At 32.6% G+C, this 15,910-nt stretch overlaps 17 non-coding genes across 17 annotated transcripts; all 17 read left to right on the forward strand.

Moving 5' to 3' along the window:
• Positions 1–2,137: 2,137 nt before the first annotated feature.
• LOC146061162 (small nucleolar RNA U3) lies at positions 2,138–2,353 on the forward strand. The gene has a single exon (XR_014470704.1). It is a non-coding gene; the product is annotated as a small nucleolar RNA U3 (small nucleolar RNA).
• Positions 2,354–2,983: 630 nt separating this feature from the next.
• Positions 2,984–3,199, forward strand: LOC146061286 (small nucleolar RNA U3). The gene has a single exon (XR_014470810.1). It is a non-coding gene; the product is annotated as a small nucleolar RNA U3 (small nucleolar RNA).
• A 630-nt stretch (positions 3,200–3,829) lies between these two features.
• LOC146061159 (small nucleolar RNA U3) lies at positions 3,830–4,045 on the forward strand. Its single transcript, XR_014470701.1, has one exon. It is a non-coding gene; the product is annotated as a small nucleolar RNA U3 (small nucleolar RNA).
• Positions 4,046–4,675: 630 nt separating this feature from the next.
• On the forward strand, positions 4,676–4,891 carry LOC146060955 (small nucleolar RNA U3). Its single transcript, XR_014470522.1, has one exon. It is a non-coding gene; the product is annotated as a small nucleolar RNA U3 (small nucleolar RNA).
• Positions 4,892–5,513: 622 nt separating this feature from the next.
• On the forward strand, positions 5,514–5,729 carry LOC146061304 (small nucleolar RNA U3). Its single transcript, XR_014470826.1, has one exon. It is a non-coding gene; the product is annotated as a small nucleolar RNA U3 (small nucleolar RNA).
• A 629-nt stretch (positions 5,730–6,358) lies between these two features.
• LOC146061275 (small nucleolar RNA U3) lies at positions 6,359–6,574 on the forward strand. Its single transcript, XR_014470801.1, has one exon. It is a non-coding gene; the product is annotated as a small nucleolar RNA U3 (small nucleolar RNA).
• Positions 6,575–7,204: 630 nt separating this feature from the next.
• Positions 7,205–7,420, forward strand: LOC146061025 (small nucleolar RNA U3). The gene has a single exon (XR_014470584.1). It is a non-coding gene; the product is annotated as a small nucleolar RNA U3 (small nucleolar RNA).
• Positions 7,421–8,050: 630 nt separating this feature from the next.
• Positions 8,051–8,266, forward strand: LOC146061164 (small nucleolar RNA U3). Its single transcript, XR_014470705.1, has one exon. It is a non-coding gene; the product is annotated as a small nucleolar RNA U3 (small nucleolar RNA).
• Positions 8,267–8,896: 630 nt separating this feature from the next.
• LOC146061287 (small nucleolar RNA U3) lies at positions 8,897–9,112 on the forward strand. Its single transcript, XR_014470811.1, has one exon. It is a non-coding gene; the product is annotated as a small nucleolar RNA U3 (small nucleolar RNA).
• A 630-nt stretch (positions 9,113–9,742) lies between these two features.
• Positions 9,743–9,958, forward strand: LOC146061160 (small nucleolar RNA U3). The gene has a single exon (XR_014470702.1). It is a non-coding gene; the product is annotated as a small nucleolar RNA U3 (small nucleolar RNA).
• A 630-nt stretch (positions 9,959–10,588) lies between these two features.
• Positions 10,589–10,813, forward strand: LOC146061310 (small nucleolar RNA U3). Its single transcript, XR_014470832.1, has one exon. It is a non-coding gene; the product is annotated as a small nucleolar RNA U3 (small nucleolar RNA).
• A 630-nt stretch (positions 10,814–11,443) lies between these two features.
• LOC146061261 (small nucleolar RNA U3) lies at positions 11,444–11,659 on the forward strand. The gene has a single exon (XR_014470788.1). It is a non-coding gene; the product is annotated as a small nucleolar RNA U3 (small nucleolar RNA).
• A 630-nt stretch (positions 11,660–12,289) lies between these two features.
• Positions 12,290–12,505, forward strand: LOC146061266 (small nucleolar RNA U3). Its single transcript, XR_014470793.1, has one exon. It is a non-coding gene; the product is annotated as a small nucleolar RNA U3 (small nucleolar RNA).
• A 622-nt stretch (positions 12,506–13,127) lies between these two features.
• Positions 13,128–13,343, forward strand: LOC146061241 (small nucleolar RNA U3). Its single transcript, XR_014470770.1, has one exon. It is a non-coding gene; the product is annotated as a small nucleolar RNA U3 (small nucleolar RNA).
• A 629-nt stretch (positions 13,344–13,972) lies between these two features.
• Positions 13,973–14,188, forward strand: LOC146061292 (small nucleolar RNA U3). The gene has a single exon (XR_014470815.1). It is a non-coding gene; the product is annotated as a small nucleolar RNA U3 (small nucleolar RNA).
• Positions 14,189–14,818: 630 nt separating this feature from the next.
• Positions 14,819–15,034, forward strand: LOC146060972 (small nucleolar RNA U3). The gene has a single exon (XR_014470538.1). It is a non-coding gene; the product is annotated as a small nucleolar RNA U3 (small nucleolar RNA).
• A 630-nt stretch (positions 15,035–15,664) lies between these two features.
• On the forward strand, positions 15,665–15,880 carry LOC146061106 (small nucleolar RNA U3). The gene has a single exon (XR_014470654.1). It is a non-coding gene; the product is annotated as a small nucleolar RNA U3 (small nucleolar RNA).
• The last annotated feature ends 30 nt before the right edge of the window (positions 15,881–15,910 follow it).

Raw genomic sequence — 15,910 nt, forward strand, 5'->3', positions numbered from 1 at the left:
CTTGTGGGGGGGTTCCACTGTATTGGTGCAACATAGCACCCACCATTCATTCCACCAGAATCTGTGCTGCAAAATCCAAAAATCACTCCTTCCCTTCTGAGTCCTGCCATGCACCCAACTGGTATTTTTTGGTCACATGTGAGGCATTGCCGTACTCGGGAGAAATTGGGGCACAGATTTTGGGGTGATTTTTCTCCTTCATACCTTCTGAAAATGAAAAATTTTGAGCCAGAACTGCATTTTTGTGTAAAAAAATGTAATTTTTCATTTTCACTGCCCACTTGTATCAAAATTGGTGAAACCCCTGGGGGTTTGAAATGTACACTATACCCCTAGATGAATTCCCTGAGGGGTGTAGTTTTCAAAATGGGGTGACTTGTGGGGGGGTTCCACTGTATTGGTGCTTGGGGGGTCTTGCTAATGCGACATAGCACCCACCAAAATTCCACCAGAATCTGAGCTGCAAAATCCAAAAATCACTCCTTCCCTTTTGAGTCCTGCCATGCACCCAACTGGTATTTTTTGGTCACATGTGAGGCATTGCTGTACTCGGGAGAAATTGGGGCACAGATTTTGGGGTGCTTTTTCTCCTTCATACCTTCTGAAAATGACAAATTTGGAGCCAGAACTGCATTTTTGTGTAAAAAAAATAATTTTTCATTTTCACTGCCCAGTTGTACCACAATTGGTGAAACCCCTGCGGGTTTGAAATGTACACTATACCCCTAGCTGAATTCCCTGAGGGGTGTAGTTTGCAAAATGGGGTCACTTGTGGGGGGGTTCCTAACTTTTAGCATGTTATGGTGCCTAGAAACCTACATGGTGCCTAAAAAATAATCTCATAAAAAGGAGGCTCCAAAATCAAGTAGGTGCTCCTTCTATTATGAAGCCTGTGGTTTGGTCACCGTGCACACTAGGGCCACATATAGGATATTTATGAAAACAAAAGAATTGGGGGAATCAATTTTTAGTCACATTTCTCTAGTAAAATGTACTGTGTTCCTTAGAAAAATGTATTAAAATTGCAAATCTGCAAAAAAAAAGAAATTTTGAAATTTCACCTACACTTTGTTTTAATTCCTGTGAAACACCTAAAGGGTTAACAAACTTCCAAAATGCTGTTTTGAATACTGTGAGGGGTGCAGTTTTTGAAATGGCATCATTTATGGGGGTGTCTCACATACAAGTCCCTCAAAGTCACATCAGAACTGAACTGGTCCCTAAAAAAATCAGTGTTTGAAATTTTCTTGAAAATTTGAGAATTTGCTATTCATATTGTAAGCCTCCTAGTGTCCCAAAAAATTAAAAGGAAGTTGAAATAATGATGTCAACATAAAGTAGACATATGGTCTATGTTAGTTATTCACTATTTTGAGTGGTAAGATTATTTGTCTCACAAGCAGAAAATTTAACATTTTGCAAATCGCTAAATTTTCCATTTTTTCACGATATTTTGGTATTTTTCACAAAAAAACACAGACTGTATCGACGAAAATTTACCACTAACTTGAAGTACAATGTGTCACGAAAAAACAATCTCAAAATCACTGGGATAAGTAAAAGCAAAAAAAAGTTATCCCCACTTAAGTGAGACATGTCAGAATTGAAAAAAAGGGCTCTGTCAGGAAGGCAAAAACAGGCTCTGTCAGGAAGGGGTTAATCTTGTACAAGTGATTTATTTTTATGAGGACTGATGCATTTAAAACAATTTTTTTTGTAGCATATTTGTTTTAAAATGGGTATTAGCAAAATAGTAACAGCTGAATTGCTTACAGTTGCAAGCCACTGATTTATTTTTGAATGCTATGTGGGAAATTATGAAATTACCAATAGATTTTCGATAGTAATATTAGTGCATTATTTTAATTGCTAAGTATTCTGTTTGATATTTAAGACCAACATCTTAGTGTATGCCAATATTATAATCTGCTAAATAATTATATTTTAAAATGTCTCTAGACTTACAACAAACCATTTATAGTTTGTATACTTTAATCATTCAATTTGTGGAGCAGGTTATGTTTGTGAAAATTGGGTAACAATACGATTACCCACTTTCAAAAATGGTACAAAAATGTCTCCATTACTTTAAATACTGATTCTTATGGTCTAGCTAAACCATCAACAAATGGGAATTAAGACTATACTTTCAGGGATCATTTCTATAGGCAATGATGGGAGAAATGTGCTTGAAAGTGTCCAAACTCACCAACCACAATGATGAGTTAAAGGGCTTTCTTCTCAGCATGAAGGCAGTTGGTAACTCTGTTTCTTATGGATGTTGCTTGCTTTTGATGACTGTGCCACTTTTTGAAATAGAAAAAGTGGTAGGAGAGAGCTCATTCAGAGTGGTTGTTTCCAGTTTTCACTATACGTTATGGCAATTTTGTGCTGTAGTTGTGTGTGTTTAAATAAATATGGGTCTACATATCTTTATGTTTCTGAATTTGAACGTTGATTAGTAGAGAAAAATGTTTTTGAATGAGTATTTGCGTTTGACTTTTAATCTTGTACAAGTGATTTATTTTTATGAGGACTGATGCATTTAAAACAATTTTGTTTGCAGCGTATTTGTTTTAAAATGGGTATTAGCAAAATAGTAACAGCTGAATTGCTTACAGTTGCAAGCCACTGATTTATTTTTGAATGCAATGTGGGAAATGATGAAATTACCAATAGATTTTCGATAGTAATATTAGTGCATTATTTTAATTGCTAAGTATTCTGTTTGATATTTAAGACCAACATCTTTATGTATGCCAATACTATAATCTGCTAAATAATTCTATTTTAAAATGTCTCTAGACTTACAACAAACCATTTATAGTTTGTATACTTGAATCATTCAATTTCTGGAGCAGGTTATGTTTGTGAAAATTGGGTAACAAAACGATTGCCCACTTTCAAAAATGGAACAAAAATGTCTCCATTACTTTAAATACTGATTATTATGGTCTAGCTAAACCATCAACAAATGGGAATTAAGACTATACTTTCAGGGATCTTTTCTATAGGCAATGATGGGAGAAATGTGCTTGAAAGTGTCCAAACTCACCAACCACAATGATGAGTTAAAGGGCTCTCTTCTCAGCATGAAGGCAGTTGGCAACTCTGTTTCTTTTGGATGTTGCTTGCTTTTGATGACTGTGCCACTTTTTGAAATAGAAAAAGTGGTAGGAGAGAGCTCATTCAGAGTGGTTGTTTCCAGTTTTCATTATACGTTATGGCAATTTTGTGCTGTAGTTGTGTGTGTTTGAGTAAATATGGGTCTACATATCTTTACGTTTCTGAATTTGAACGTTGATTAGTAGAGAAAAATGTTTTTGACTGAGTATTTGCATTTGACTTTTAATCTTGTACAAGTGACTTATTTTTATGAGGACTGATGCATTTAAAACAATTTTTTTTGTAGCATATTTGTTTTAAAATGGGTATTAGCAAAATAGTAACAGCTGAATTGCTTACAGTTGCAAGCCACTGATTTATTTTTGAATGCAATGTGGGAAATGATGAAATTACCAATAGATTTTGGATAGTAATATTAGTGCATTATTTTAATTGCTAAGTATTCTGTTTGATATTTAAGACCAACATCTTTATGTATGCCAATATTATAATCTGCTAAATAATTCTATTTTAAAATGTCTCCAGACTTACAACAAACCATTTATAGTTTGTATACTTTAATCATTCAATTTGTGGAGCAGGTTATGTTTGTGAAAATTGGGTAACAATACGATTACCCACTTTCAAAAATGGTACAAAAATGTCTCCATTACTTTAAATACTGATTCTTATGGTCTAGCTAAACCATCAACAAATGGGAATTAAGACTATACTTTCAGGGATCATTTCTATAGGCAATGATGGGAGAAATGTGCTTGAAAGTGTCCAAACTCACCAACCACAATGATGAGTTAAAGGGCTCTCTTCTCAGCATGAAGGCAGTTGGCAACTCTGTTTCTTATGGATGTTGCTTGCTTTTGATGACTGTGCCACTTTTTGAAATAGAAAAAGTGGTAGGAGAGAGCTCATTCAGAGTGGGTGTTTCCAGTTTTCACTATACGTTATGGCAATTTTGTGCTGTAGTTGTGTGTGTTTGAGTAAATATGGGTCTACATATCTTTACGTTTCTGAATTTGAACGTTGATTAGTAGAGAAAAATGTTTTTGATTGAGTATTTGCATTTGGCTTTTAATCTTGTACAAGTGATTTATTTTTATGAGGACTGATGCATTTAAAACAATTTTGTTTGCAGCATATTTGTTTTAAAATGGGTATTAGCAAAATAGTAACAGCTGAATTGCTTACAGTTGCAAGCCACTGATTTATTTTTGAATGCAATGTGGGAAATGATGAAATTACCAATAGATTTTCGATAGTAATATTAGTGCATTATTTTAATTGCTAAGTATTCTGTTTGATATTTAAGACTAACATCTTTATGTATGCCAATATTATAATCTGCTAAATAATTCTATTTTAAAATGTCTCTAGACTTACAACAAACCATTTATAGTTTGTATACTTTAATCATTCAATTTGTGGAGCAGGTTATGATTGTGAAAATTGGGTAACAATACGATTACCCACTTTTAAAAATGGTAAAAAAATGTCTCCATTACTTTAAATACTGATTCTTATGGTCTAGCTAAACCATCAACAAATGGGAATTAAGACTATACTTTCAGGGATCATTTCTATAGGCAATGATGGGAGAAATGTGCTTGAAAGTGTCCAAACTCACCAACCACAATGATGAGTTAAAGGGCTCTCTTCTCAGCATGAAGGCAGTTGACAACTCTGTTTCTTATGGATGTTGCTTGCTTTTGATGACTGTGCCACTTTTTGAAATAGAAAAAGTGGTAGGAGAGAGCTCATTCAGAGTGGTTGTTTCCAGTTTTCACTATACGTTATGGCAATTTTGTGCTGTAGTTGTGTGTGTTTGAGTAAATATGGATCTTTACGTTTCTGAATTTGAACGTTGATTAGTAGAGAAAAATGTTTTTGATTATGTATTTGCATTTGACTTTTAATCTTGTACAAGTGATTTATTTTTATGAGGACTGATGCATTTAAAACAATTTTGTTTGCAGCGTATTTGTTTTAAAATGGGTATTAGCAAAATAGTAAAAGCTGAATTGCTTACAGTTGCAAGCCACTGATTTATTTTTGAATGCATTTTGGGAAATGATAAAATTACCAATAGATTTTCGATAGTAATATTAGTGCATTATTTTAATTGCTAAGTATTCTGTTTGATATTTAAGACCAACATCTTAGTGTATGCCAATATTATAATCTGCAAAATAATTCTATTTTAAAATGTCTCTAGACTTACAACAAACCATTTATAGTTTGTATACTTTAATCATTCAATTTGTGGAGCAGGTTATGATTGTGAAAATTGGGTAACAATACGATTACCCACTTTCAAAAATGGTACAAAAATGTCTCCATTACTTTAAATACTGATTCTTATGGTCTAGCTAAACCATCAACAAATGGGAATTAAGACTATACTTTCAGGGATCATTTCTATAGGCAATGATGGGAGAAATGTGCTTGAAAGTGTTCAAACTCACCAACCACACTGATGAGTTAAAGGGCTCTCTTCTCAGCATGAAGGCAGTTGGCAACTCTGTTTCTTATGGATGTTGCTTGCTTTTGATGACTGTGCCACTTTTTGAAATAGAAAAAGTGGTAAGAGAGAGCTCATTCAGAGTGGTTGTTTCCAGTTTTCATTATACGTTATGGCAATTTTGTGCTGTAGTTGTGTGTGTTTGAGTAAATATGGGTCTACATATCTTTACGTTTCTGAATTTGAACGTTGATTAGTAGAGAAAAATGTTTTTGAATGACTATTTGCGTTTGACTTTTAATCTTGTACAAGTGATTTATTTTTATGAGGACTGATGCATTTAAAACAATTTTTTTGTAGCATATTTGTTTTAAAATGGGTATTAGCAAAATAGTAACAGCTGAATTGCTTACAGTTGCAAGCCACTGATTTATTTTTGAATGCAATGTGGGAAATGATGAAATGACCAATAGATTTTCGATAGTAATATTAGTGCATTATTTTAATTGCTAAGTATTCTGTTTGACATTTAAGACCAACATCTTTATGTATGCCAATATTATAATCTGCTAAATAATTCTATTTTAAAATGTCTCCAGACTTACAACAAACCATTTATAGTTTGTATACTTTAATCATTCAATTTGTGGAGCAGGTTATGTTTGTGAAAATTGGGTAACAATACGATTACCCACTTTCAAAAATGGTACAAAAATGTCTCCATTACTTTAAATACTGATTATTATGGTCTAGCTAAACCATCAACAAATGGGAATTAAGACTATACTTTCAGGGATCTTTTCTATAGGCAATGATGGGAGAAATGTGCTTGAAAGTGTCCAAACTCACAAACCACGATGATGAGTTAAAGGGCTCTCGTCTCAGCATGAAGGCAGTTGGTAACTCTGTTTCTTATGGATGTTGCTTGCTTTTGATGACTGTGCCACTTTTTGAAATAGAAAAAGTGGTAGGAGAGAGCTCATTCAGAGTGGTTGTTTCCAGTTTTCACTATACGTTATGGCAATTTTGTGCTGTAGTTGTGTGTGTTTGAGTAAATATGGGTCTACATATCTTTACATTTCTGAATTTGAACGTTGATTAGTAGAGAAAAATGTTTTTGAATGAGTATTTGCGTTTGACTTTTAATCTTGTACAAGTGATTTATTTTTATGAGGACTGATGCATTTAAAACAATTTTGTTTGCAGCGTATTTGTTTTAAAATGGGTATTAGCAAAATAGTAACAGCTGAATTGCTTACAGTTGCAAGCCACTGATTTATTTTTGAATGCCATTTGGGAAATGATAAAATTACCAATAGATTTTCGATAGTAATATTAGTGCATTATTTTAATTGCTAAGTATTCTGTTTGATATTTAAGACCAACATCTTTATGTATGCCAATATTATAATCTGCTAAATAATTCTATTTTAAAATGTCTCTAGACTTACAACAAACCATTTATAGTTTGTATACTTTAATCATTCAATTTGTGGAGCAGGTTATGATTGTGAAAATTGGGTAACAATACGATTACCCACTTTCAAAAATGGTACAAAAATGTCTCCATTACTTTAAATACTGATTCTTATGGTCTAGCTAAACCATCAACAAATGGGAATTAAGACTATACTTTCAGGGATCATTTCTATAGGCAATGATGGGAGAAATGTGCTTGAAAGTGTCCAAACTCACCAACCACAATGATGAGTTAAAGGGCTCTCTTCTCAGCATGAAGGCAGTTGGCAACTCTGTTTCTTATGGATGTTGCTTGCTTTTGATGACTGTGCCACTTTTTGAAATAGAAAAAGTGGTAGGAGAGAGCTCATTCAGAGTGGTTGTTTCCAGTTTTCATTATACGTTATGGCAATTTTGTGCTGTAGTTGTGTGTGTTTGAGTAAATATGGGTCTACATATCTTTACGTTTCTGAATTTGAACGTTGATTAGTAGAGAAAAATGTTTTTGACTGAGTATTTGCGTTTGACTTTTAATCTTGTACAAGTGATTTATTTTTATGAGGACTGATGCATTTAAAACAATTTTTTTTGTAGCATATTTGTTTTAAAATGGGTATTAGCAAAATAGTAACAGCTGAATTGCTTACAGTTGCAAGCCACTGATTTATTTTTGAATGCTATGTGGGAAATTATGAAATTACCAATAGATTTTCGATAGTAATATTAGTGCATTATTTTAATTGCTAAGTATTCTGTTTGATATTTAAGACCAACATCTTAGTGTATGCCAATATTATAATCTGCTAAATAATTATATTTTAAAATGTCTCTAGACTTACAACAAACCATTTATAGTTTGTATACTTTAATCATTCAATTTGTGGAGCAGGTTATGTTTGTGAAAATTGGGTAACAATACGATTACCCACTTTCAAAAATGGTACAAAAATGTCTCCATTACTTTAAATACTGATTCTTATGGTCTAGCTAAACCATCAACAAATGGGAATTAAGACTATACTTTCAGGGATCATTTCTATAGGCAATGATGGGAGAAATGTGCTTGAAAGTGTCCAAACTCACCAACCACAATGATGAGTTAAAGGGCTTTCTTCTCAGCATGAAGGCAGTTGGTAACTCTGTTTCTTATGGATGTTGCTTGCTTTTGATGACTGTGCCACTTTTTGAAATAGAAAAAGTGGTAGGAGAGAGCTCATTCAGAGTGGTTGTTTCCAGTTTTCACTATACGTTATGGCAATTTTGTGCTGTAGTTGTGTGTGTTTAAATAAATATGGGTCTACATATCTTTATGTTTCTGAATTTGAACGTTGATTAGTAGAGAAAAATGTTTTTGAATGAGTATTTGCGTTTGACTTTTAATCTTGTACAAGTGATTTATTTTTATGAGGACTGATGCATTTAAAACAATTTTGTTTGCAGCGTATTTGTTTTAAAATGGGTATTAGCAAAATAGTAACAGCTGAATTGCTTACAGTTGCAAGCCACTGATTTATTTTTGAATGCAATGTGGGAAATGATGAAATTACCAATAGATTTTCGATAGTAATATTAGTGCATTATTTTAATTGCTAAGTATTCTGTTTGATATTTAAGACCAACATCTTTATGTATGCCAATACTATAATCTGCTAAATAATTCTATTTTAAAATGTCTCTAGACTTACAACAAACCATTTATAGTTTGTATACTTGAATCATTCAATTTCTGGAGCAGGTTATGTTTGTGAAAATTGGGTAACAAAACGATTGCCCACTTTCAAAAATGGAACAAAAATGTCTCCATTACTTTAAATACTGATTATTATGGTCTAGCTAAACCATCAACAAATGGGAATTAAGACTATACTTTCAGGGATCTTTTCTATAGGCAATGATGGGAGAAATGTGCTTGAAAGTGTCCAAACTCACCAACCACAATGATGAGTTAAAGGGCTCTCTTCTCAGCATGAAGGCAGTTGGCAACTCTGTTTCTTTTGGATGTTGCTTGCTTTTGATGACTGTGCCACTTTTTGAAATAGAAAAAGTGGTAGGAGAGAGCTCATTCAGAGTGGTTGTTTCCAGTTTTCATTATACGTTATGGCAATTTTGTGCTGTAGTTGTGTGTGTTTGAGTAAATATGGGTCTACATATCTTTACGTTTCTGAATTTGAACGTTGATTAGTAGAGAAAAATGTTTTTGACTGAGTATTTGCATTTGACTTTTAATCTTGTACAAGTGACTTATTTTTATGAGGACTGATGCATTTAAAACAATTTTTTTTGTAGCATATTTGTTTTAAAATGGGTATTAGCAAAATAGTAACAGCTGAATTGCTTACAGTTGCAAGCCACTGATTTATTTTTGAATGCAATGTGGGAAATGATGAAATTACCAATAGATTTTCGATAGTAATATTAGTGCATTATTTTAATTGCTAAGTATTCTGTTTGATATTTAAGACCAACATCTTTATGTATGCCAATATTATAATCTGCTAAATAATTCTATTTTAAAATGTCTCCAGACTTACAACAAACCATTTATAGTTTGTATACTTTAATCATTCAATTTGTGGAGCAGGTTATGTTTGTGAAAATTGGGTAACAATACGATTACCCACTTTCAAAAATGGTACAAAAATGTCTCCATTACTTTAAATACTGATTCTTATGGTCTAGCTAAACCATCAACAAATGGGAATTAAGACTATACTTTCAGGGATCATTTCTATAGGCAATGATGGGAGAAATGTGCTTGAAAGTGTCCAAACTCACCAACCACAATGATGAGTTAAAGGGCTCTCTTCTCAGCATGAAGGCAGTTGGCAACTCTGTTTCTTATGGATGTTGCTTGCTTTTGATGACTGTGCCACTTTTTGAAATAGAAAAAGTGGTAGGAGAGAGCTCATTCAGAGTGGGTGTTTCCAGTTTTCACTATACGTTATGGCAATTTTGTGCTGTAGTTGTGTGTGTTTGAGTAAATATGGGTCTACATATCTTTACGTTTCTGAATTTGAACGTTGATTAGTAGAGAAAAATGTTTTTGATTGAGTATTTGCATTTGGCTTTTAATCTTGTACAAGTGATTTATTTTTATGAGGACTGATGCATTTAAAACAATTTTGTTTGCAGCGTATTTGTTTTAAAATGGGTATTAGCAAAATAGTAAAAGCTGAATTGCTTACAGTTGCAAGCCACTGATTTATTTTTGAATGCATTTTGGGAAATGATAAAATTACCAATAGATTTTCGATAGTAATATTAGTGCATTATTTTACATGCTAAGTATTCTGTTTGATATTTAAGACCAACATCTTAGTGTATGCCAATATTATAATCTGCTAAATAATTCTATTTTAAAATGTCTCTAGACTTACAACAAACCATTTATAGTTTGTATACTTTAATCATTCAATTTGTGGAGCAGGTTATGATTGTGAAAATTGGGTAACAATACGATTACCCACTTTCAAAAATGGTACAAAAATGTCTCCATTACTTTAAATACTGATTCTTATGGTCTAGCTAAACCATCAACAAATGGGAATTAAGACTATACTTTCAGGGATCATTTCTATAGGCAATGATGGGAGAAATGTGCTTGAAAGTGTCCAAACTCACCAACCACAATGATGAGTTAAAGGGCTCTCTTCTCAGCATGAAGGCAGTTGGCAACTCTGTTTCTTATGTATGTTGCTTGCTTTTGATGACTGTGCCACTTTTTGAAATAGAAAAAATAGAAAAAGTGGTAGGAGAGAGCTCATTCAGAGTGGTTGTTTCCAGTTTTCATTATACGTTATGGCAATTTTGTGCTGTAGTTGTGTGTGTTTGAGTAAATATGGGTCTACATATCTTTACGTTTCTGAATTTGAACGTTGATTAGTAGAGAAAAATGTTTTTGAATGAGTATTTGCGTTTGACTTTTAATCTTGTACAAGTGATTTATTTTTATGAGGACTGATGCATTTAAAACAATTTTGTTTGCAGCGTATTTGTTTTAAAATGGGTATTAGCAAAATAGTAACAGCTGAATTGCTTACAGTTGCAAGCCACTGATTTATTTTTTAATGCAATTTGGGAAATGATAAAATTACCAATAGATTTTCGATAGTAATATTAGTGCATTATTTTAATTGCTAAGTATTCTGTTTGATATTTAAGACCAACATCTTAGTGTATGCCAATATTATAATCTGCTAAATAATTATATTTTAAAATGTCTCTAGACTTACAACAAACCATTTATAGTTTGTATACTTTAATCATTCAATTTGTGGAGCAGGTTATGTTTGTGAAAATTGGGTAACAATACGATTACCCACTTTAAAAAATGGTACAAAAATGTCTCCATTACTTTAAATACTGATTCTTATGGTCTAGCTAAACCATCAACAAATGGGCATTAAGACTATACTTTCTGGGATCATTTCTATAGGCAATGATGGGAGAAATGTGCTTGAAAGTGTCCAAACTCACCAACCACAATGATGAGTTAAAGGGCTTTTTTCTCAGCATGAAGGCAGTTGGCAACTCTGTTTCTTATGGATGTTGCTTGCTTTTGATGACTGTGCCACTTTTTGAAATAGAAAAAGTGGTAGGAGAGAGCTCATTCAGAGTGGTTGTTTCCAGTTTTCACTATACGTTATGGCAATTTTGTGCTGTAGTTGTGTGTGTTTGAGTAAATATGGGTCTACATATCTTTACGTTTCTGAATTTGAACGTTGATTAGTAGAGAAAAATGTTTTTGAATGAGTATTTGCGTTTGACTTTTAATCTTGTACAAGTGATTTATTTTTATGAGGACTGATGCATTTAAAACAATTTTGTTTGCAGCATATTTGTTTTAAAATGGGTATTAGCAAAATAGTAACAGCTGAATTGCTTACAGTTGCAAGCCACTGATTTATTTTTGAATGCAATGTGGGAAATGATGAAATTACCAATAGATTTTCGATAGTAATATTAGTGCATTATTTTAATTGCTAAGTATTCTGTTTGATATTTAAGACTAACATCTTTATGTATGCCAATATTATAATCTGCTAAATAATTCTATTTTAAAATGTCTCTAGACTTACAACAAACCATTTATAGTTTGTATACTTTAATCATTCAATTTGTGGAGCAGGTTATGATTGTGAAAATTGGGTAACAATACGATTACCCACTTTTAAAAATGGTAAAAAAATGTCTCCATTACTTTAAATACTGATTCTTATGGTCTAGCTAAACCATCAACAAATGGGAATTAAGACTATACTTTCAGGGATCATTTCTATAGGCAATGATGGGAGAAATGTGCTTGAAAGTGTCCAAACTCACCAACCACAATGATGAGTTAAATGGCTCTCTTCTCAGCATGAAGGCAGTTGGCAACTCTGTTTCTTATGGATGTTGCTTGCTTTTGATGACTGTGCCACTTTTTGAAATAGAAAAAGTGGTAGGAGAGAGCTCATTCAGAGTGGTTGTTTCCAGTTTTCACTATACGTTATGGCAATTTTGTGCTGTAGTTGTGTGTGTTTGAGTAAATATGGATCTTTACGTTTCTGAATTTGAACGTTGATTAGTAGAGAAAAATGTTTTTGATTATGTATTTGCATTTGACTTTTAATCTTGTACAAGTGATTTATTTTTATGAGGACTGATGCATTTAAAACAATTTTGTTTGCAGCGTATTTGTTTTAAAATGGGTATTAGCAAAATAGTAAAAGCTGAATTGCTTACAGTTGCAAGCCACTGATTTATTTTTGAATGCATTTTGGGAAATGATAAAATTACCAATAGATTTTCGATAGTAATATTAGTGCATTATTTTAATTGCTAAGTATTCTGTTTGATATTTAAGACCAACATCTTAGTGTATGCCAATATTATAATCTGCAAAATAATTCTATTTTAAAATGTCTCTAGACTTACAACAAACCATTTATAGTTTGTATACTTTAATCATTCAATTTGTGGAGCAGGTTATGATTGTGAAAATTGGGTAACAATACGATTACCCACTTTCAAAAATGGTACAAAAATGTCTCCATTACTTTAAATACTGATTCTTATGGTCTAGCTAAACCATCAACAAATGGGAATTAAGACTATACTTTCAGGGATCATTTCTATAGGCAATGATTGGAGAAATGTGCTTGAAAGTGTTCAAACTCACCAACCACACTGATGAGTTAAAGGGCTCTCTTCTCAGCATGAAGGCAGTTGGCAACTCTGTTTCTTATGGATGTTGCTTGCTTTTGATGACTGTGCCACTTTTTGAAATAGAAAAAGTGGTAAGAGAGAGCTCATTCAGAGTGGTTGTTTCCAGTTTTCATTATACGTTATGGCAATTTTGTGCTGTAGTTGTGTGTGTTTGAGTAAATATGGGTCTACATATCTTTACGTTTCTGAATTTGAACGTTGATTAGTAGAGAAAAATGTTTTTGAATGACTATTTGCGTTTGACTTTTAATCTTGTACAAGTGATTTATTTTTATGAGGACTGATGCATTTAAAACAATTTTTTTGTAGCATATTTGTTTTAAAATGGGTATTAGCAAAATAGTAACAGCTGAATTGCTTACAGTTGCAAGCCACTGATTTATTTTTGAATGCAATGTGGGAAATGATGAAATGACCAATAGATTTTCGATAGTAATATTAGTGCATTATTTTAATTGCTAAGTATTCTGTTTGATATTTAAGACCAACATCTTTATGTATGCCAATATTATAATCTGCTAAATAATTCTATTTTAAAATGTCTCCAGACTTACAACAAACCATTTATAGTTTGTATACTTTAATCATTCAATTTGTGGAGCAGGTTATGTTTGTGAAAATTGGGTAACAATACGATTACCCACTTTCAAAAATGGTACAAAAATGTCTCCATTACTTTAAATACTGATTCTTATGGTCTAGCTAAACCATCAACAAATGGGAATTAAGACTATACTTTCAGGGATCATTTCTATAGGCAATGATGGGAGAAATGTGCTTGAAAGTGTTCAAACTCACAGACCACAATGATGAGTGAAAGGGTTCTCTTCTCAGCATGAAGGCAGTTGGCAACTCTGTTTCTTATGGATGTTGCTTGCTTTTGATGACTGTGCCACTTTTTGAAATAGAAAAAGTGGTAGGAGGGAGCTCATTCAGAGTGGTTGTTTCCAGTTTTCACTATACGTTATGGCAATTTTGTGCTGTAGTTGTGTGTGTTTGAGTAAATATGGGTCTACATATCTTTACGTTTCTGAATTTGAACGTTGATTAGTAGAGAAAAATGTTTTTGATTGTGTATTTGCATTTGACTTTTAATCTTGTACAAGTGATTTATTTTTATGAGGACTGATGCATTTAAAACAATTTTGTTTGCAGCGTATTTGTTTTAAAATGGGTATTAGCAAAATAGTAAAAACTGAATTGCTTACAGTTGCAAGCCACTGATTTATTTTTGAATGCATTTTGGGAAATGATAAAATTACCAATAGATTTTCGATAGTAATATTAGTGCATTATTTTAATTGCTAAGTATTCTGTTTGATATTTAAGACCAACATCTTAGTGTATGCCAATATTATAATCTGCTAAATAATTCTATTTTAAAATGTCTCTAGACTTACAACAAACCATTTATAGTTTGTATACTTTAATCATTCAATTTGTGGAGCAGGTTATGTTTGTGAAAATTGGGTAACAATACGATTACCCACTTTCAAAAATGGTACAAAAATGTCTCCATTACTTTAAATACTGATTCTTATGGTCTAGCTAAACCATCAACAAATGGGAATTAAGACTATACTTTCAGGGATCATTTCTATAGGCAATGATGGGAGAAATGTGCTTGAAAGTGTCCAAATTCACCAACCACAATGATGAGTTAAAGGGCTCTCTTCTCAGCATGAAGGCAGTTGGCAACTCTGTTTCTTATGGATGTTGCTTGCTTTTGATGACTGTGCCACTTTTTGAAATAGAAAAAGTGGTAGGAGAGAGCTCATTCAGAGTGGTTGTTTCCAGTTTTCACTATACGTAATGGCAATTTTGTGCTGTAGTTGTGTGTGTTTGAGTAAATATGGGTCTACATATCTTTACGTTTCTGAATTTGAACGTTGATTAGTAGAGAAAAATGTTTTTGAATGAGTATTTGCGTTTGACTTTTAATCTTGTACAAGTGATTTATTTTTATGAGGACTGATGCATTTAAAACAATTTTGTTTGCAGCGTATTTTTTTTAAAATGGGTATTAGCAAAATAGTAACAGCTGAATTGCTTACAGTTGCAAGCCACTGATTTATTTTTGAATGCAATGTGGGAAATGATGAAATTACCAATAGATTTTCGATAGTAATATTAGTGCATTATTTTAATTGCTAAGTATTCTGTTTGATATTTAAGACCAACATCTTTATGTATGCCAATATTATAATCTGCTAAATAATTCTATTTAAAAATGTCTCTAGACTTACAACAAACCATTTATAGTTTGTATACTTTAATCATTCAATTTGTGGAGCAGGTTATGTTTGTGAAAATTGGGTAACAATACGATTACCCACTTTCAAAAATGGTACAAAAATGTCTCCATTACTTTAAATACTGATTCTTATGGTCTAGCTAAACCATCAACAAATGGGAATTAAGACTATACTTTCAGGGATCATTTCTATAGGCAATGATGGGAGAAATGTGCTTGAAAGTGTCCAAACTCACCAACCACAATGATGAGTTAAAGGGTTCTCTTCTCAGCATGAAGGCAGTTGGCAACTCTGTTTCTTATGGATGTTGCTTGCTTTTGATGACTGTGCCACTTTTTGAAATAGAAAAAGTGGTAGGAGAGAGCTCATTCAGAGTGGTTGTTTCCAGTTTTCACTATACGTTATGGCA

The sequence above is a fragment of the Crinia signifera genome, chromosome 2 (assembly GCF_055691185.1).
Source record: "Crinia signifera chromosome 2, ASM5569118v1, whole genome shotgun sequence".
Classification (NCBI taxonomy): Eukaryota; Metazoa; Chordata; class Amphibia; order Anura; family Myobatrachidae; genus Crinia; species Crinia signifera.